The following is a 23,147-nucleotide window of genomic DNA, read 5'->3' as shown; positions in this document are numbered from 1 at the left end:
CCCTTACCCCCACATACCATGGACCCTCTGACTCACCAAATCCTCACAGTATTCTTTCCCATTCACCACTGCCTACTTTGCAGTGGCAAGGAATGGTGGCAAAAATACTCTCCTCCCACCATGCCTTGCCATAGTCCTGACTGTGGTTCCTTAGAGACTGTTCCTCATTTTGTGTCTTTGTTTTTCTTCTGAGAATTCTTCCTGGGTGTCTTTAGTTCATTTTACCACTTCCCATTGCAATTCTGCATCTTCTCAGGAGGCTGGATTTCCCAGAGTTTATGGAGTATAGAAAACGAAGCCGCTTCCTGGGAAGCCAACTTTCAAAATGAAGTTCTTGTGGAAGAAACACAATATGACAATCAAAAAACAATTTTTGATTAACTTACTGAATTTCATTTACTCTAAGACACACATTTTCCCACACTTTTACATCTCTTAATTAATAGTGTGTCTTAGTTTAAAGGGCAGCATTTACTTTTCTTAGTGACATAAAATGTTATATCTTTTAATCAGGGACCACAGATTTGATAAAATTCCATAAATGCCTTAATCATGTTTTTTTTTTAACACTCAGAAAATACTGTATAACCTAGAGCAAGCACCCTGGAATCTCTCTTCATATATTTCAGCTCTCTCTTCTAACTCACTGAAATCCTCCCTTGCCAGCCTATTCAATAAGTCATTTCTCCCCAAATGCTTTCTTTATTGTATATAAAGAAATGTTTCTTAATTCTATGGGACACAAGCCCAAAGAACATTAACTGGTGGGGTAGGAGAAGAAACTAAGGAATCAGAGTTCACTTTGGATGAGCGGAGCTTAAACTTCTAGACTCCATATTAACAATTTTTACCCTATCACGTTTATTAGGAGAAGCCTTATGAAGCAAGACATTTAATATCTCTATACTTGTTTTTTGACTTACAAAATACTAACATAATTCACAAAGTTTATCATAATAACGTCACTGATTCATTTCTCTGAATTCCTGAAATAAAGTGCCTCTATCAAGACAACGGACAATTGTCTTTATTCATAAATCCATCGACAGACACCTAGCTTGTTTCCATATCTTGGTTATTGTGAATGGTGCTGCTATGAACATGGGAGTGCAAATATCTCTTCAAGATAATGATTTCATTTCCTTTGGATATAGATTGAGAAATGGGATTGCTGGATCATATGGTAGCACTATTTTTAATTTCTTGAGGAATCTCCATACTGTTTTCCACTGTGGCTATACCAATTTACAATCCCACCAACAATGCAAAAGGGTTCCCTTTTCTCCACATTCTCACCAGCATTTGTTATCTCTTCTCTTTTTTATAATAGCCATCCTAACAGGTGTGAGGTGATCTCACTGGGGTTTTGATTTGCATTTTCCAGATGACTAGTGATATTGAGCATGTTTTCAAGTACCTGTTGGTCATTTGTACTTAGAAAAATATCTATTCAGGCCTTTGCCCATTTTTAAACTGGGCACCACTGAATATAATTTAACCTTAAAAAAACAGAAGAAATCGTGTCATTTGCAACAACATGGATAAACCTGTAGGATACTGGAGTATATGCTAAGTGAAATAAGCCAGACAGAGAAAGACAAATAATCCATGTTAGCACTTACATGTGGAATTGAAAAACATAAGTTAAAAAGTTGAACTCATATCAACTGTAGTTGATAATACTGTATTGTATAATTGAAATTTACTGAGAGTGTAGAACTCAAATATTATCACCCCAAAAAAGTAAATATGGGAGATGATAGATGTGTTAATTAACTCCTGTGGAAGGAATCCTTTCACAGCGTATACATGGATCATCACATGTACACTTTAAATGTCTTAGAATTTTGTCAATAATACCTCAATAAATCTGGAAAAAAAGACAATGTACTATTTGCTTGTGCATAATATTGAGACAGATAGCATTACTTTGGTTATATATATCATCAGGGGTAGGGAGTGTCAGGGTATTTCCTTGGAATTAAAACCTTCCTCCGAAGCTAGACGCAACTTTATGTTTTGACATGAAAGCCATGATTGCACTACGGAAAATATCAGCCTTTGGTCTTACTTTTTGGCAAGTGTCTACTCTTTTCTAATGGAAAACGTAAAGGAATGTATACCAATGTAAGTCTCAGAGAATAACTGGGTCAAAGAACACATTTATCACAGATTCATAACAAATTACCTATATCCTTTTTTATCCCATCAGGCTTTGTGACTTCACCTCTGGGGAATTGTAATTTATGCCAAAGAGGTAAGAATAATGGTTTTATTTTCATGGGTTCATTTCCTTCCTTTTAAAATAAAGAAATTATAATACTAAGGTGAGATTTGCTACTTCAGCATGACTGCCATTATGATAAGTAAGAACATACATATTTGCTCACTTTGTTGGTGAAAAAAATTCAGTGGCATTAATACTAAGGTAGACTAACGTGTCCATTTGTTTAGTTGTATATTCATGGACACATCTTCCAAGAGGCCTTACACATTATTTCCTATGTTGAAAAACAACCCCAAGTACTAAGAAATGGTCTTTCCCTTCTCATATATTGTCTTTTCTCACCTCTTGTGTCTCTCTAGAATCTTAGCTGTATATATTAAAATTGGAGTGATAATTGATAATTACATTAAGTAGTTATCTCCCCAGTTAAGCATCACTTAAGGAGCTAATGTTGCTGTCAGATAGTTTTAGACTTAATACTGTCTGTGTTTCAGCACCTTATACTGAAAATTATACTGAAAACTCTAGAGCTGAGGACACTTGAACTTACCAATATGTATGATGATGCCACTACATAGGCCACAGTTTTGATGAATAGAAGTGTTCCTGTTCCTTCTGTAAATTCTACATTTTTTTCCTCTGTATACTAGAACTCTGTTACTGTATGTATTCTAGAGTTTTATCAGATCTATTTTTCTAGTTTTTGAAAATATTTTAAGTCTGTTATATAACTATCCATCGAGGTTTTAATTTTATTGACTAAAATTTTCATTTCTTTGTGTCTGTGTGTTCTTTTCTGAAGTAATTTTGGTCTTTTGAAGTAATTTTCTCCTTTTGGTAAGTGCCTTGTTTTTTCTCATATTGTAATGTTTCATGTCTTTGCCATTTAACATGTTTATTTATAATCTTCATATTTAAAATCCTTATCTAATGGTTGTGTATATGAAGTTCTTGGGGTATACATGTTGTTTCTTGTGTGAGATCAGTTTTAGCTAACTATGAGGTTTTGATTAAATGTGTTTACCTTATAAAAAGTTTTTATTGGCTTCTACAAATTAATTCAGAGGTCTTGTCAGGCTGGGATCACTTTTTAATGTTAATTTCCAGCCCAAGGTTTCATATAACTTTTAGGTAGCACACATTGGAAACCCTAACTTTGTGATAGTAGGTCTAAGACCACACATTCTTAAGATAGACTATATTATTTCAAGCAAGAGAGCAGATCAAGAGAGTCAAGTTTCATTTTTGTCTTTATCTGCTGGACTGATGGACAGCTTTTCTAGTCTATCTCTTCATTGAGGTTGTAGCCATCAAAACCCTGCCGTTTTGTGGTGGGTCTAAATGTCAACTTTACCTTACCTGGGACCAAGTACAGTCGTCCCTGGGTGTCTGTGGGGGATTGGTTCCAGGATCTGCCCCAAATATCAAAATCTGTGGATGTTCCAGAACTACAGTAGGCCCTCCGTATCCATGGTTCCACATCCACAGGTTCAGTTAACCTTGGATTATGTAGTACTGTCATTATTTATTGAAAAAAATCCATGTGTAAGTGAACGTGTGAAATTCAAACCTGTGGGTCAGTTATTCAAGAATCAATTGTACTCATCTCTGTTCCCCATGGCCATTAAAATTGTAACTCATTGGTTATCAAGATCTGGCTGTCTTCCCATGAAAACCTCTTTGTCAACCCATTTTGCTATTCTTCTTTTAATTTTTCTTTTTACCTTAGAAGATTCCTCTTAATTCCACAGGAGCTTAACTGTGCATCTTAATGAATGTTTGTTATATTCATTCAGAATTTCTCTTTGCCCTGTAATTGGAGTATTTTTCAGTTTATATAGTAAATCACATTGTCATGATCAAAAACATATTCTTTATTAGGAATACTCTGGTATCATTCTTATATATTAAGCTTCTCATAGCCTGATGTCCTCATTAGTCATCTCATCTCCTAAAACATCATTCTTTGTGGCTCCAAGAAGTATGTACATCATAAGTCTATGTGGATGAATTTTTTTTTCCCTTTTTATCCTTAGTTAAACCCTGGTCCATAACAAAAGGAGCATCCATAGATATGATAGCTGCATCCATAGACATAATGAAAGGAGTAAAATTTTAATACACATATAATGAAAATTAGGTTTCTTCATTAACATACTACATTAGTATGATTGAAAAATTTAATGCTGTCTTATATAAAACCTTTTATTTTCTTCATCTGAAATTCAGGAGAGTACATTTATAACACAACTTCTGTGTAATGATTCAGTATGTCTCTTGACATTTTTTAGAAATGCCACCCAAATTATTAATGCTAAGTATATTGTTGCTGAAAGAAAAGTTAAGGACATGTTGAATATCAAGATTCTGATCACCTAAGTAATATGACATAGGCTATTCTTTGTAATTGCTGTTGAAACAAAATTGGTCAAAGAATTAATTAAGAATTAATTCAGAGACTGTCATAATGTTTTCAGTTTCTGGCCATATTCCATGATTATATTAGCCATTAGCACAGCTATTTTATCAGAGGTAAATGTGCCAAATTAAGTTAAACTGAAGATCCGGGGACAAAAAGGGCCCACTGAGATTCGCAGAACATATGCTGCTATAAAAAATAGTATTAGTAGCAAAGAAGAAGGAAAAGTATGATGTGAGAGGAATGTGAGTGAAGGTCCCAGATGGAGGATCCATGGACAGTGTCAGAGTTTAATAACATAGGAGATAATTCACTGTCCTTGTGTTGCACAGGCAAAACTAACCAAAGTTAGCATCAGGTAGTAGAGATCCAGCTCAGACTGCAGACTTTGAAAAGACTAGGGAAAAAGGCAAGAAGTGGAGCCATTACTTCTAGGTCATGGTTATCACTTGCAAGGCAATCAGAGAAGTGTTAAAGGTCACAAAACACAATAGACTTGGAATCAGTCTGGGCAAGAACTTAGCAAAAAATGTTGATGGACAGTTCCTCACTGTAAGGTTAGAGTCTATATTCCCTTTTTCAAGGGCCAAATAGATTACGTAAACTAAGATAAACCTGAAGTTTTAGGTGTGCGTCGATGGGAAGAGAGGAAAGGACAAAAGGCACGTCTTTGTAGAAAAAGATGAATGCATTGGAAGGACTCGGGGAAGTTCATCAGACAAGACACTGGGTCAGTAGAGTTTGTTAGTCTTTTTAGATTTATGCATAATCATAACAAACATTTCCATTTATGTGCTTTTAACGTTACAGTCAGCTCATTCATTTTCCTTTTACCTACTATCAGAAGAGGAAATTTCTGTTAATCCATTTTCATGATAATTGTGACAAAGCAGACACTGTAGATGGATTTGTTTATAGGGTGGGATATGCTTTTGAAGATGATAAGAACGGGGGTGTGTGTACCTTCAAGATAGGAGAGGAGTAAGAAGTGGAGATCACCTTCCTCCCCACAAATACATCAAAATTACGTCTACATGTGGAACAACTCCTACAGAACACCTACTGAATGCTGGCAGAAGACCTCAGACTTCCCAAAAGGCAAGAAACTTCCCACGTACCTGGGTAGGGCAAAAGAAAAAAGAAAAAACAGAGACAAAAGAATAGGGATGGGACCTGCACCTCGGGGAGGGAGCTGTGAAGGAGAAAAAGTTTCCACACACTAGGAAGCCCCTTCATTGGCGGGGATGGAGGATGAGCGGGGGGGAAGCTTCGGAGCCACAGAGGAGACCACAGCAACAGGGGTGCAGAGGGCAAAGTGGAGAGATTCCCACACAGAGGATTGGTGCTGATAAGCACTCACCAGCCTGAGAGGCTTGTCTGCTCACCTGCTGGGGTGGGCAGGGGCTGGGAGCTGAGGCTCGGGCTTCAGAGTTCATATCCCTGGGAGAGGACGGAGGTTGGCTGCGTGAACACAGCCTGAAGGGGGCTAGTGTGCCACAGCTATCCGGTGGGGAAGTACGGGAAAATGTCTGGACCTGCCTAAGAGGCAAAAGACCATTGTTTTGGGGTGTGCAAGGAGAGGGGATTCAGAGCACCGCCTGAAAGAGCTTCAGAGAAGGACGTGAGCCGCGGTTATCAGCACGGACACCAGAGATGGGCATGAAACGCTAAGGCTGCTGCTGCAGCTATCAAGAATCCTGTGTGCAAGCACAGGTCACTATCCACACCTTCCCTCCTGGGAGCCTGTGCAGCCCGCCACTGCCAGAGTCCCATGATCCAGGGACAACTTCCCCGGGAGAACACACGGCGCGCCTCAGGCTGTTGCAGCGTCATGCCAGCCTCTGCCACCACAGGCTCGCCCCACATTCTGTACCCTCCCCTCCCCCAGCCTGAGTGAATCAGATCCCCCTAATCAGCCACTTCTTTAACCCTGTCCCGTCTGGGTGGGAACAGACCCCCTCAGGTGACCTGCACACAGAGATGCGGCCAAATCTAAAGCTGAACCCCAGGAGCTGTGCGAATAAAGAAGAGAAAGGGAAATTTCTCCCAGCAGCCTCAGGAGCAGCGGATTAAATCTCCACAGTCAACTTGATGTACCCTGCATCTGTGGAATACCTGAATAGACAACGAATCATCCCAAAATTGAGGCAGTGGACTTTGGGAGCAACTGTAGAATTGGGGTTTGCTTTCTGCATCTAATTTGTTTCTGGTTCATGTTTATCTTAGTTTAGTATCTAGAGCTTATTATCATTTGTAGATTTGTTTATTGATTTGGTTGGTCTCTTCCTTTTTCTATTATATATATATATATATGTATATATGTATACATTTATTTTTCTTTTTCACTTTTTGTGAGTGTGTATGTATATGCTTCTTGTATGATTTTGTCTGTATAGCTTCGCTTTTGCCATTTGTCCTAGGGTTCGGACTGTCATTTTTTTTTTTAGTATAGTTTTTAGTGCTTGTTATCACAAGCACTAAAGCACTTGGTTGCTCTCTTCTTTCTTTCTCTCTTTTTTTTAAATTACTTTTTTATTTTAATAACTTTTTTCTATTTTAATAACTTTATTTTATTTACTTCTTTTTTCATTCTTTCTTTTCTTTTTGTTTCCTTCCTTCCTTCCTTCCTTCCTTCCTTCTCCCTTTTCTTCTGAACCATGTGGCTGACAGTGTCTTGGTGCTGTGGCCGGGTGTCAGGCCTGAGCCTCTGAGATGGGAGAGCTGAGTTCAGGACATTGATCCACCAGAGACCTCCCGGTCCCATGTAGTATCAAATGGCAAAAGCTCTCCCAGAGATCTCCATCTCAATGCTAAAACCCAGCTCCACTCAACGACCAGCCAGCTACAGTGCTGGACACCGTATGCAACAACTAGCATGACAGGAACACAACCCCACCCATTAGCAGAGAGGCTGCCTAAAAGCATAATAAGTTAACAGACACCCCAAAACACACCACTGGACGTGGTCCTGACCACCAGAAAGACAAAATCCAGCCTCATCCACCAGAACACGGGCACCAGTCCCCTCCAGCGGGAAACCTACACAACCGACTGAACCAACCATACCCACTGGGAGCAGACACCAAAAACGATAGAAACTATGAAACTGCAGCCTGCAAAATGGAGACCCCAAACACAGTAAGTTAACATGAGAAGACAGAGAAATACACAGCACATGAAGGAGCAAGGTAAAAACCCACCACACCAAACAAATGAAGAGGAAATAGGCAATCTACCTAAAAAAGAATAGAGAGTAATGATAGTGAAGATGATCCAAAATCTTGGAAATACAATGGAGAAAATAAAAGAAACATTTAACAAGGACCTAGAAGACTACAGAGCAAACAAAGAATGATGAAAAACACAATAAGTGAAATTAAAAATTCCCTAGAACGAATCAATAGCAGAATAACTGAGGCAGAAAAATGGAAACTGACCTAGAAGACAAAATAGTGGAAATAATGATTGCAGAGCAGAATAAAGAAAAAAGAATGAAAAGACTTGAGGACAATCTCAGAGACGTCTGTGACAACATTAAATGCACCAACTTTTGAATTATAGGGGTCCCAGAAGAAGAAGACAAAAAAAAGGGACTGAGGAAATATTTGAAGATATTATAGTTGAAAACATCCCTAATATGGGTGAGGAAATAGTCAAGTGCAGGAAGTGCAGAGAATCCCATACAGGATAAATCCAAGGAGAAACACACCAAGACACATATTAATCATACCATCAAAAATTAAATACAGAGAAAAAATATTAAAAGCAGCTAAAGACAAGCAACAATTAACATAAAAAAGAATCCCCATAAGGTTAACAGCTGATCTTTCAGCAAAAACTCTGCAAGCCAGAAGGGAGTGGCAGGACATATTTAAAGTGAAGAAAGGGAAAAACCTACACCCAAGATTACTGTACCCAGCAAGGATCTCATTCAGATTCGTCAGAGAAATTAAAAGCTTTACAGAGGAGCAAAAGCTAAGAAAATTCAGCATCAGCAAACCAGCTCTACAACAAATGCTAAAGGAACTTCTCTGGCAGGAAACACAAGAGAAGGAAAAGATTTACAACAACAAACCCCAAACAATTAAGGAAATGGCAATGGGAACATACATATTGATAACTACCTTAAATGTAAATGGATTAAATGCTGCAACCAAAAGATATAGACTGGCTGAATGGATACAAAAACAAGACCCATGTATATGCTGTCTACAAGAGACCCACTTCAGACCTAGGGATGCATACAGACTGAAAGTGAGGGAATGGAAAAAGATGCTCCATACAAATGGATATCAGAAGAAAGCTGCAGTAGCAATTCTCATCTCAGACAAAATAGACTTTAAAGGCTATTACAAGAGAAAGGACACTACATAATGATCAAGGGATCAATCCAAGAAGAAGATATAACAACTATAAATATTTATGCACCCAATATAGGAACACCTCAATACATAAGGCAAATGCTGACAACCATAAAAGGGGAAATTGACAGTAACAAAATAATAGTAGGGGACTTTAACACCCAACTTTCACCAATAGACAGATCATCCAAAATGAAAATAAATAAATAAACACAAGCTTTAAATAACACATTAAACAAGATGGACTTAATTGATATTTATAGGACATTCCATCCAAAACAGCAGATTACACTTTCTTCTCAAGTGCTCATGGAACATTCTCCAGGACGGATCATATCTTGGGTCACAAATCAAGCCTTGGTAAATTTAAGAAAATTGAAATCATATCAGGTATCTTTTCTGATCACAATGCTGTGAGACTAGATATCAGTTACAGGAAAAAATCTGTAAAAAATACAAACACATGGAGGCTAAACCATACACTGCTAAATAACCAAGAGATCACTGAAGAAATCAAAAAGGAAATAAAAAAATACCTAGAAACAAATGACAATGAAAACACGATGACCCAAAATCAGATGTAGGAAAAGCAGTTCTAAGAGGGAAGTTTATAGCGATACTGTCTTACCTCAGGAAACAAGAGACATCCCAAATAAACAACCTAACCTTACACCTAAAGCAATTAGAGAAACAAGACAAAAAACAAACAAACCCAAAGTTAGCAGAAGAGAAGAAATCATAAAAATCAGATCAGAAATAAATGAAAAAGAAATGAAGGAAACAATAGCAAAGATCAATAAAACTAAAAGCTGGTTCTTTGAGAAGATAAACAAAATTGAATGACCATTAGCCAGACTCATCAAGAAAAAAAGGGAGAAGACTCAAATCAATAGAAATGAAAAAGAAGTAACAACTGAAACTGCATAATTACACAGGATCATGAGACATTACTAAAAGCAAATATATGCCAATAAAATGGACAACCTGGAAGAAATGGACAAATTCTTAGAAAAGCACAACCTTCTGAGACTGAACCAGGAAGAAATAGAAAATATAAACAGACCAATCACAAGCACTGAAATTGAAACTGTGATTAAAAATCTTCCAACAAACAAAAGCCTATAACCAGATGGCTTCACAGGCGAATTCTGTTAAACATTTAGAGAAGAGGTAACACCTATACTTTTCAAACTCTTCCAAAATATAGCAGAGACAGGAACACTCCCAAACTCATTCTACGAGGCCACCATCACCCTGATACCAAAACCAGACAAAGATACCACAAAAAAAGAAAACTACAGGCCAATATCACTGATGAACATAGATGGAAAAATCCTCAGCAAACTACTAGCAAACAGAATCCAACAGCACATTAAAAGGATCATACACCATGATCAAGTGGGGTTTATCCCAGGAATGCAAGGATACTACAATATACACAAATCAATCAATGTGATAAACCATATTAACAAATTGAAGGAGAGAAACCATATGATCACCTCAATGGATGCAGAAAAAGGTTTTGACAAAATTCAATATACATTTATGATAAAAACCCTCCAGAGAGTAGGGATAGAGGGAACTTACCTCAACATAATTACGACCATATATGACAAACCCACAGCCAACATCATTCTCAATGGTGAGAAACTGAAACCATTTACTCTAAAATCAGGAACAAGACAAGGATGCCCACTCTCACCACTATTATTCAAAATAGTTTTGGAAGTTTTAGCCACAGCAATCAGAGAAGAAAAATAATTAAAAGGAATGCAAATTGGAAAAGAAGAAGTAAAACTGTCACTGTTTGCAGATGACTTGATTCTATATATATACATAGAGAATCCTAAAGATGCTACCAGAAAACTACTAGAGTTAATCAATGAATTTGGTAAAGTAGCAGGATACAAACTAATGCACAGAAATCTCTTGCATTCCTATACACTAATGATGAAAAATCTGAAAAAAAAATAAGGAAACACTCCCATTTACCATTGCAACAAAAATAATAAAATACCTAGGAATAAACCTACCTAGGGAGATAAGAGACCTTTATGCAGAAAACTATAAGACACTGATGAAAGAAATTAAAGATGATACAAAGAGGTGGAGAGATATACCATGTTCTTGGATTGGAAGAATCAACATTGTGAAAATGACTATACTACCCAAAGCAATCTACAGATTCAATGCAATACCTATCAAACTACCACTGGCATTTTTCACAGAACTAGAACAAAAACTTGCACAATTTGTATGGAAACACGAAAGACCCCAAATAGCCAAAGCAATCTTGAGAACGAAAAACGGAGCTGGAGGAATCAGGCTCCCTGACTTCAGACTATACTACAAAGCTACAGTAATCAAGACAATATGGTACTGGCACAAAAACAGAAAGATAGATCAATGGAACAGAATAGAAAGCCCAGGGATAAACCCACGCACATATGGTTACCTTATTTTTTATAAAGGAAGCAAGAATACACAATGGAGAAAAGACAGCCTCTTCAATAAGTGGTGCTGGGAAAACTGTACAGCTACATGTAAAAGAATGAAATCAGAACACTCCTTAACACCATACACAAAAATAAACTCAAAATGGTTTAAAGACCTAAATGTAAGGCCAGACACTATAAAACTCTTAGAGGAAAACATAGGCAGAACACTCTATGACATAAATCACAGCAAGATCCTTTTTACTCATTTCCTAGAGAAATGGAAATAAAAACAAAAATAAACAGATGGGACCTAATCAAACCTACAAGCTTTTGCACAGCAAAGGAAACCATAAACAAGGTGAAAAGACAACCCTCAGAATGGGAGAAATATTTGCAACTGAATCGATGGATAAAGGATTAATCTCCAAAATATACAAGCAGCTCATGCAGCTCAATATCAAAAAAATAAACAAACCAATCCACATATGGGCCGAAGACCTAATAGACATTTCTCCAAAGAAGATATATAGATGGCCAACAAACACGTGAAAAGATGTTCAACATCCCTAATCATTAGAGAAATGCAAATCAAACCACAATGAGATATCACCTCACACCAGTCAGAAAGGCCATCATCAAAAAATCTACAAACAATACTAGAGAGAGTATGGAGAAAAGGGAACCATCTTGCATTGTTCGTCGGGATGTCAAGCGATACAGCCACTATGGAGAACAGTATGGAGTTCCCTAAAAACTAAAAATAGAAATGCCATATGACCCAGCAATCCCACTACTGGGCATATACCCTGATAAAACTATAATTCATAAAGAGTCATGTACCACAGTGTTCATTGAAGCTCTATTTACAGTAGCCAGGACATGGAAGCAACCTAAGTGTCCTTTGACAGATGAATGGATAAAGAAGATGTGGCACATATATGCAATGGAATATTCCTCAGCCATGGAAAGAAATGAATTTGAGTTATTTGTAGTGAGTTGGATGGACCTAGAGTCTGTCATACAGAGTGAAGTAAGTCAGAAAGAGAGAAACGAGTATCGTATGCTAACACATATATATGGAGTCTAAAAAAAAAAAGAAGAAAAGAAATGTTTCTGAAGAACCAGGGGCAGGACAGAAATAAAGATGCAGACATAGAGAATGGAGTTGAGGACACAGGGAGGGGGCAGGGTAAGCTAGGACCAAGTGAGAGAGTGGCTTGGATGTATATACACTACCAAATGTAAAATAGATAGCTAGTGGCAAGCAGCCGCATAGCACAGGGAGATCAGCTCGGTGCTTTGTGACCACCTAGAGGGGTAGGATAGGGATGGTGGGAGGGAGATGCAAGAGGGAAGAGAGATGGGGAAGTATGTATGTGTATAGCTGTTTCACTTTGTTATACAGCAGAAACTAACACACCATTTTAAAGCAAGTATACTCCAATAACGATGTTAAAAATAGTTTTTTATTTTAAAAAAAAGCAAATGATAAGAATAGCCTATTTTATGTTAAAGAGAAATGCAGTTAAGATTATTAGATAATAGAGTCTTAATAAATGAAGTGTCTTTTCATTAACAATTCCTCAAGTTTTTAATTAGTATCTATTTATGGAGGCTGGTTTTATATTTCTACATTAATGTTATAAAAGTCTATTTCTTTCCATTATATTGCACAGCATATGCTTTTCAAAGTTCTGCCTGAATTATCTTTGACTTCTTGTAATTATTTAATTATTATTTTTATTTAAAAATAAAGTTGTGTAATAGAACCATAGTTTGAAAAGTTACACCCAGAGCTCTCTGGAAAGTCTTCCATTCCACAGATGGAAGTAAACAATAATGAATTTTAAAAGAATTGAAGGCATTGGCTCTACATTTATTTAAATAGCATGGTTTCTGCATCGTATTCCCAATGAGTCATTCTCAACAGGAAACAGAAATCTCTTTATCTGCATGAACCACTGTTACGCTTTTTATCCCCTTTTCTCATTAATTATGAGCTGAAATTAGCATGTGAATTCTATTAATAATAATGTAGAAGGATATTGTCATTTATATTATTAGTCATGGCCTCATTCCTAATAACAATGTTTCATGCAAAACTTGGTAATGGGACACCCCTTAACTTGTCTTTTGACTTGGTCCTCATGTTTAGGGTGTCCAAAAACCTCAATCTGCTAGGCTCTTGGCTACCTTTCTGTCTTTTACTGTCCATTCAAGGGTATTACTGTTCCGTCTTGGTGAATGACTCTGATTTATACAAGAAATGTTTATACTTAAAAAAAAAAGACATTGTTATGATATGTGACTTTTAATGTCACACATCCAATATCTGATACCAAATTTGATTATTTTTCATGTTTAGCAGAGATGATAGATTCATGGGAAATGCCAAAGAAAATGTCCCACCTACTATTTCTATTTAGTTTTGCAGTCTAGTATTTGTTGGTTTTCCCCTCAACAGATAGTAGTTGTAGACAATTGTATTATTCTTCCTAATTATTTTCTATGAAAAGAATGATATTTTAGGAGACAGTCTGTCCCAGTGTGAAGCAAAATGCACAAAAACATAACTTTAAGAGCTCAACTTTGAAAGTTGAAAGACTGCCTTGTCCTATTTTATATCACTGTGGAAGAGTACTTCTAAAAGAGTAGGGATTGAACTTGTCTTTGGACTTTAAAATAAGCAACTGTGCTTCAACTTAATGGTTTGAGACCCAGTGAACTGAGCTTAATAAAGGCTTTCAAATCCTCAGTGTACAAATAATGGGTGTGCAGGAACAGTCTGTTGAAGGGCAAAAGTATTTTCAAACAGGTGGCTTTTCTTCCCTTTGTGGTTGGAATTCTTTTTCAATTGTTATGGTAAAAATAAAAATGCCAGAAAAAATTCATGTGTTTCGCTTGGAAGGTTGGTGTTCTGGAAAGCTGGGGACTGATTAGCTGAATATCTTTCCTCCTCAAGAATGTTACATGCCCATGCAGTTTATATAAAGTTCATGTTTTGCCTCTTTTTGTCATCACCACTCCTGAGGAAGGAAGAGGAGGAGAGCAGGGTGACATGTAATTAGATCTTCCTTCAGACTTCGCCTTGGAAGGTCTGGTAGAGTCCTCCCCGATGGGGTCCAAGGCTGACTGTCCCGGCTGACTGCTGTGAGATGCGGTAGTGACCTTTTGGTACTAACCAAAACAAATAAAATGCCCTCCTCATGAAGGAATCATCCCTGAGTGTCTTCTTTCATAAGTACTACTCTTTACTAAAATTTAAGCTGTGAAAGTAAGACTTCACTACTTGTAACCTTAAAACGAGGATTCAGAATATTTGTTAGAATGTTTGCAAAGTCCTGTTGGCTACTTCCAGCCTCACCCAGCCTGGCTTATTACAACGTGGAGCTTAAGAGAGGAATGGAAAAACTCCTTTCATTCTGACTTGCAAGATTTTTGAGAGGAAACTTAGTCTTATTTGCCCTTGGTCCTAACATGTTCGTGCAAACCCATTGCACTTTATGAAGTTTCTCCATAAAAAGGTCTTTTTATGGATGACCTTTTTTTGGTGGGCATTATATCATGAGTGGGACATGTGTAGGGTTGTTTCTGCAGAGAAGTATTGACACAATCACATATATCAATGAACATACAAATAGTGGAGAATTGCAAGTGGCTTTCTAGCCATCAAAATGGCTATTACTTAATTAGCATTACTTAATTAGTGCTAGTTAATAGCCATTAAAATTTAAACCGAGGCCTAACCATAACTTATATCTGTCTTTATTACCAAAAGCAAAATTCACCCTGAGAAGGAAAGGATTGGTGAGTCAGTATTTTTGTTTTATCTTTGGTAGTCCAGATCCTCTAAAATATGGCACATTTCATTTATTCCTCTTCATTCCCGTGCTACCTTCCTTCTTGAATTTAACAAATATTGCTCAATTAGCTAATACACATAAAACTATGTCATTAAAGAAACATTAAAACAATTGTAAAAAGGAGCCATCCTATAATATTTATACTTAAATTATGTCATGGAGTATCATTAAATAAGATTTAAACAAGATTTAGGAAGGCGTTCATTGGAGGGCTGTACATGTGAATTTTTTTCCCTCCACGATGGATAACAGCCGTGCTAACACAACTTGTTCAATTATCTCACATTTGTCCAGTTATACATGTCCACCTCCACATCCGTGACTTTATTATTCATGCTCCCTGGAAATTGCCTAAACTTGTCTAAGTTCTATTCCTTCAAGTGCCAACTGACGTCTCTTCCTTTCTATGAAACTTTTCTTTCCTGTGCCACCCATAGTGATCTCTTCCTTTCTTCAACAATAATCAGTTGTTTTTGAGATCACTCTATTCTGCATGAGTTTATCTTTTATGTATAAACCTGATCTTTACAAACTTATTATTAATTCCTTACAAGAAGAAATAATACCTTCTGCTTCACTGTAACCCTGATTTTTGCCATGCAAATTTCTTAACAATAGAAGGGAAGGAAACAATGGAAAATGGATCCAGAGGATACAGAAAGGGTGTCACGTTAAATTATGCTCTCTCTTCCTTCATGTTCCAGTGGTAATAGGAATGCCTGGTCCACCAATTTCAGATTTCATTCTCATATATGTGATGCTGTTTTACAGTTTTATACACAATTTTTTTTTTTTTTTTTTGGTATGTGGGCCTTTTACTGTTGTGGCCTCTCCCGTTGCGGAGCACAGACTCCGGACGCGCAGGCGCAGGCACGAACCCGTGTCCCCTGCATCGGCAGGCGGACTTTCAACCACTGTGCCACCAGGGGAGCCCTATACACAAATTTTTAAATGAATATCTAATAAATAAATCTAAAAATTTAGCATCCCGTCACCAGGTGGTGACAAAGTCACAGAGGTGCATAGTCTGAGCATTCCCAAATGGTAAATCATAAACACACTTGAATGAATAGTAAAATTACAAAAACATAGACACATGTAATTTCAGATTCTTATCTAGCTACTTTCTCTTCTAAATTCCAGAAGTACTCAAGATATCCTCAACTCAGGTTGCAAGAGACACTCTTTTCTATTCCTACACATCCACTTTTGTATCCTGGCCACCTAAGGTGTACAGTCCACATGTGTCAGTTTCTCGTATCTCTCAGCTCTCAGAGAGAGCTCAGAATGTGTCAAAAAGGTTGGCCTCCATTTTCCCTCTTAGTTGAAAAATTACAATCAGGCACCTTGTGATTCTTGTTATAGCGACCCTTCCCTTCTTTAATGTCAGAAGGAGAAAAGATGAAAAAAGACACAATAAATGTTCATTCACATTTTCAAACAATTTTATTAAACGTCACAGCTATTATTTACCAATTAAAATGAGAAACTTGGTCGTTTGTCTAAGACCCCTTATCCTGTGGTTCTGTCTTATCTTTTCAAACTTACCTCCCACACTGCACTGTGTACGCCAGTAAATATGGCTTCCATCTCTGTCCTCTGAACATACCCAATATTTCCCAGACTCTGTGCATTTACCATGCTTGTATACTCCATGCTTTCTCTGCCAGTCAGAATCTCACTTATATTTCAGGTACAGCGCAAACATCGCCACCTACATAAAATGTTCCCTGATGCCCACTGCTGTTTGGGATACTTCCCTCTCTTAAATGCTTATCTCGGTTTGTTCATTCTTTTACTGGCACTCATATACAGCCCAGGATTGTATTTATTTTCATAGTCTCATTTTACTTTCTTTTAAACTGAAAACATCTTATAGCACAGACCAAGCTACCTACCTTGATTTCCTCTGTTCCATTAGAACTCACTGCATATGGCTTCCTCCTATTATGGAACAAAAGACTGGTGATTTAATATGAACAGAACTTATATACTTTTTTTTTTTTTTGCGGTACGTGGGCCTCTCACTGTTGTGGCCTCTCCCGTTGCGGAGCACAGGCTCCGGACGTGCAGGCTCAGTGGCCGTGGCTCACGGGCCTAGCCCTCTGCGGCATGTGGGATCTTCCCGGACCGGGGCACGAACCCGTGTCCCCTGAATCGGCAGGCGGACTCTCAACCACTGTGCCACCAGGGAAGCCCTATTATATACTTTTGTATATAATAGCTTTTGAGTTGCCTTGGTTATACACAAGATTTTTAAAGAAACAGAATGAACAGTTAGAAGAGAATTAAAGAAATCTTTATTATTTGCGCATACACACACACACAGTGTTAAACTGACTCTGTTCACATACAAGGACATACATTTTGGGGCACCTATTTTGATATTTTTCAGATGTCTCACACTACATCGGAAAACACAGGGAGGAAAGAGACATTTTTTTGAGGTTTTAGGCCAATCAAGACTTTACTAATGATTTTTGTGATGGGAATTTACACGAAGAGAGGAGCATTAAGGGAAATTTGGTGGGGGGCAGGTAAGGTAGCACTAAAGTCATAGACTATTTGGAAAAAGGAAAAAATGTTTATAGAAATAAATAAATAAGTGAAGTAAATTACTAAGGGTAAGCTCAAGAAGCTTGAATTATATGTGGAAAGCAAGTGGGTGCAAGAGGAATGATTCAAAGAGAAAAATTACATGAATCAAGTGGGAGAAACGTGTGATTTTACAGTAAAGCATTTTTAAGTACGTGGGAATGAAAGGAGAAAAAATCATATGCAGTTACAAAAAGTAAAGTTCCCTTAATAAAAATGTGAGCAATCACACATAGAAAATGATTCATTGCAGAATGAAGGGTGAGCCTCAGATCTGTAGCAGTCATCTCAGTATGTTGACCTTTGTAGGTTGAAGAAGAAATAGGAAATGCCAACAGGGCATCCACCATCAGCATAAGGAGGCAAAGTTATTGTAAGAGCCATAGACTTAAGCTACTATTGTGGGGGGAAAAAAAAAAAAAAAGAACAGCTTTACAATGACAAGAACCATAGCCCTAGAAAAACAAAATCCTAGGAATGGTTTTTTTAAAAGGCTAAAATTATATGCATCTCCACTGTGAAAATTCTTCAAGTCTTCTGGGGACCAAAGAACACAACTATACAGTATAATTTTTTTAAGATTTTGTTGTTGTTGCCAAGAATGTATTTAAGAATCTATTTTTAACAATTATATATTGACATTAATATTAGAATAAGACTGATCTTTATTTTGATCACAGCGCAGTCACCTTCTATCTTTGTAATTACAGGCAGGTTTCTTAAACTTCCATATTTTCATTGCCTTTGCTGGTAAAATGTGAGTAATGCTACCTACTGATCATAGTACTTGGAGAATCCATAAGGTGAATTGAGTAACATCAAGCTCAGAGCTTGTCAAGAAGTAAGCCTTCAGTAAGTTCTATTATATGGTGTGGCACTTTGTATATAATGCTTCTAACCCATGCTTTGTAAAGAGAATTTTTAATTGAATATTTAACAGTGTGTTAAGTTATTGAATATGCTGTTGTCTAGCTGATTTTCTCCATGATTTCTTGAGTTCAGCTCAAAGCTAGAGACTAGGTCTCATAAAATTGTAAAGGTCTGATTTCCTTAGCAATCTATTCCATTTTCTGAGGATGTTTTCCATGCTCACCCTCCATCCCAACTGCCCAATATTTCCATTAATTAGTCAGGAATGTAGAGATATTTTATTATTCAGGTGGAAGGTGGTGCTAATTGAATACAGAAGAGTCCACCCAGGGTAAAAAATCAACACAGCAAAATAAAGCAGAAAGAGATCAGCCAGGACAAATTTTGGCTTTCAAGGTCTCTATAGAAGTTGTACACCACAATGAATTACTTCTTTTTTTTTTTTTTTTGAATTTTATTTTATTTATTTTTTTATACAGCAGGTTTTTATTAGTCATCAATTTTATACACATCAGTGTATACATGTCAATCCCAATTGCCCAATTCACCACACCACCATCCCCACCCCCCCACAGCTTTCCCCCCTTGGTGTCCATACGTTTGTTCTCTACATCTGTGTCTCAACTTCTGCCCTGCAAACCGGTTCATCTGTACCAATATGGTACTGGCACAAAAACAGAAACATAGATCAATGGAACAAGATAGAAAGCCCAGAGATAAACCCACACACCTGTGGTCAACTAATCTATGACAAAGGAGGCAAGGATATACAGTGGAGAAAAGACAGTCTCTTCAGTAAGTGGTGCTGGGAAAACTGGACAGCTACATGTAAAAGAATGAAATTAGAACACTCCCTAACACCATACACAAAAATAAACTCAAAATGGATTTGAGACCTAAATTTAAGACCAGACACTATAAAACTCTTAGAGGAAAACATAGGAAGAACACTCTTTGACGTAAATCACAGCAAGATCTTTTTTGATCCACTTCCTAGAGTAATGGGAATTACTTATTCTTGAAAACCTGTGGAGTATGTGTGTGTGTTTGAACTCTTGTGAAAGCAATAATGTTATTGTATAAAGCTTAAGTGCTTAAAAGCCTCATCATGCAGCACCATAAAAAAACATCAATGAAACTGATGTAATATTCCGTAGTCACAGTAGTTTCTAGTTAGGCCCAACATACTGACCCATGAAACTTACATTTGTTAAACCCAAATTTAGCCCCTGGTATTCCATCTTGTATATGCCTCAGTGATTCCATGAACAGTATTTATCTCCTTTTAGTTTCCTTCATTCAGAATGTTCTTTTCTTCCTCTCTGACATATGGTAGATACTCTAGACTATTGTTAAGTAAGAGAAAGAGTAAAGATTAGAAGAATTTGAAAAATTGTTTTAAATCGTTACATGCTATTTCAGAGATTTCAAATAACATGAATTCAGATAGACTTAATTCATGAACTTCCTTTGGTATCCATTATTTGCAAGGCATAGGTATGATGGGGTATGCGGAGACAAGAATAATGAAATCCTTAACTACAGTCAACACTGTACAAATAATAACAATATTATATATAACTAAGTAGAGTCCATCAAAGGAATATTGGAAGAGTTTAGTCTTAAGAGAGTGAAGGAGAAAAACTATATGACCTTATTAATGCAAGCTTGTATATAAAACTCAACTCATATGTATTGAAATTTCTTGGAAAATACAGAATGGAAAGATAATTGCTTAAATTGGGAATGACCAATGTGATGAGTATACAACAAATATCATGTTTAACAGTAAAACATTAGAAACATTATCTTGAAAAACTGGGTAATAAAAAGGTGCCTGCTATCACGATTGTTTTTCAACATTTTACTGGGACAATCTAGCTAGCACTATAGGACAAGAAAAATCATTTAAAAGATGACAGATTGAGAGGGCAGAAGCAATGAATCAAGTTCCCTAAAGAGGAACATTAGGGAAATTACTAGAATTAATAATTAATTCCTATGAGAAAAGAAAAAATGAGATGAGCTTACAGCCTAGAGAGTTTCCTGGAACTAGCACAGGGGAGGGGAAACAGAAGCAGATCTTAGCATCCTCCCTTAGCTGAAGACATAAAATTGGGAATCATGTTGGCCAAGGCAGCCGGAAATTGCAAGGCAGAGTCACAGAGAGAGAATTGCAGAAGGAGCTCCAGAGATCTGCAGAGGATCACCCTCAAGTGTTCAGATAAGTAGTGGTTGGTGTATGTTGCAAAGAAACCATATTAAAATAGGATAAGAACCATCTGAAAGGAGTAGGCTTTCACAAAGGAGTTTATACTGAACCACCAGCAAGAGTTAAACTGCATAATAGACAGGGCCCCAGGTAGAGTACTTTTAAGAAGTGACACAGTAGTGGGGCAAAACTAGCCATAGACTAATATCTTCTCTGATTCATCTGATGAAGATTAAAAGCAAACATCAAAAATATCAAGCTGGTTTCAATATCCAAGAATATTTTTAATACAAAATTATCTGGAACCCAATAGTAAAAAATGCACAATGTCTCTCATCTATTCAAAAATTAAGCATGCAGAGAAGAAAGAAAAAAGATACAAAATGAAGAGAAAAGTAAATAGATGAAAACTGAACCAGCCTTTTTCTGGTCTAATATGTAATGATCTTGGAAGTCATTCTAATCCTCAAAACAAGAAAAGAGCTAAAGAAGGTGAAAATCAATCTCTTCTTAGATCCACTAGAGAACTGAGGTCACTAGCAAACTTCTGCCTCCAAATTTGAGAGACAGGTGAATACAGAAAATTAAAGCTTATTAGAGCAGAACTGCAGAACAGAAGCCCACCACTAGAGCTAGTACCAGATTCCTTTTACCCAAGACATGTCCAGCTTTCCACAAAACTTACAAGACACTAAAGATAAAACACCATTTACAGATCCAGATATGACAGAGATCTTGAAATTATCAAATTAAGATTTAAAAATGACTATGATTAGTATGTTACGGCATCTAATTTTAAAAAGTAAGCAACGTGAAAGAACAGAGTAATGTAAGCAGAGAGATGGAAACTCTAAGAATCAACATAGTAACAAATGAAGAATGTCTTTGATGGGCACATCACTGGACTTCAAGCAGCTGAGGAAAGAATCAGTGAACTTGAAGAGAGGTCAACAGAAACTTTCAAAACTGAAAAGCAAAGAGAAAAAAGTAAATGAATAGACTGCCATAAAAAAGAAGGAAATCCTGCCATATATAAGAAAACATGGGTGAATCTAGAGGGCATGATGCTAAGTGAACTAAGCCAGAAAGAGAAAGACAAATATTATATGGTATCACTTACATGTGGAATGTAAAAAAAATTTTTTTTAAGTTGATTTCACAGAAACAGAAAATAGAATGGAATAGAATGGTGGTTGCCCAGGGCTGGGGGGAGGGGGAAAGCAAACAACACAAGTGAAAAATGGCATAAACATCTGTAGAGATACATCACCAAAGATATACGGATGGCAAGTAAGCACATGAAAAGATGCTTAACATCATATTCCATCAGGGATTACAAATTAAAACAATAATGAGATACTACTACACACCTATTAGAATAGCTAAATGCATAATACTGACAATACCAAATGCTGGTGAGAAATTGGAGCAACAGGAACTCTCATTAGTTGTTAGTAGGAATGTAAAATAGTACAACCACTTTGGAAGACAGTTTGATGAGTTCTTACAAAATTAAACAAATTTTCATACAACCCAGAAATCATGTTCCTTGGTATTTACCCACCAAGTTGAAAATTTATGTCCACATAAACATGAGCACAAATGTTTATAGTAGCTTTATTCATAGTTGCCAAAACTTGAAATCAACCAAGATGTTCTTTATTATTTATTTATTTTTTTTTTTTGCGGTTCACGGGCCTCTCCCTGTTGGGGCCTCTTCCGTTGCGGAGCACAGGCTCCGGATGCGCAGGCTCAGCGGCCATGGCTCACGGGCCCAGCTGCTCCATGGCATGTGGGATCTTCCCAGACCGGGGCACGAACCCGTGTCCCCTGTATCGGCAGGCGGACTCTCAACCACTGTGCCACCAGGGAAGCCCCAAGATGTTCTTTAATATGTGAATGGGTAAACAAACTGTGGTACATCCACTCAATTTAATATTATTCAGTGTTAAGAAGAAATGAGCTATCAAGCCACAAAAAGAGATGGTAGAAACTTAGGTGCATATTGCTAAGTGAAAGAAGACACTGAGAAGGCTACCTACTGTATAATTCTAGATATATGATATTCTGCAACAGATAAAACTACAGAGACAGTAGAGAGATCAATGATTGCCAGTGGTATTTGGGAAGGGAGGGAGGGATATGGAGCACAAGGGATTTTT

At 37.1% G+C, this 23,147-nt stretch overlaps 1 long non-coding RNA gene across 1 annotated transcript in view; it reads right to left on the bottom strand.

The window, feature by feature from the left end:
• The window catches only part of LOC125963451 (uncharacterized), a 285,498-nt gene extending 265,769 nt beyond the window's left edge, over positions 1 to 19,729 (bottom strand). The window contains exon 1 of the long non-coding RNA XR_007475450.1: positions 19,670 to 19,729. This is a non-coding gene — a long non-coding RNA (uncharacterized LOC125963451). The remainder of the gene's footprint in view (positions 1 to 19,669) is intronic.
• Positions 19,730 to 23,147: the final 3,418 nt, after the last annotated feature.

The sequence above is a fragment of the Orcinus orca genome, chromosome 2, assembly GCF_937001465.1.
Source record: "Orcinus orca chromosome 2, mOrcOrc1.1, whole genome shotgun sequence".
In the NCBI taxonomy this organism is placed as follows: Eukaryota; Metazoa; Chordata; class Mammalia; order Artiodactyla; family Delphinidae; genus Orcinus; species Orcinus orca.
The sequence above is the reverse complement of the archived record's forward strand: the minus strand, read 5'-3'. Positions and strand labels throughout refer to the sequence as shown.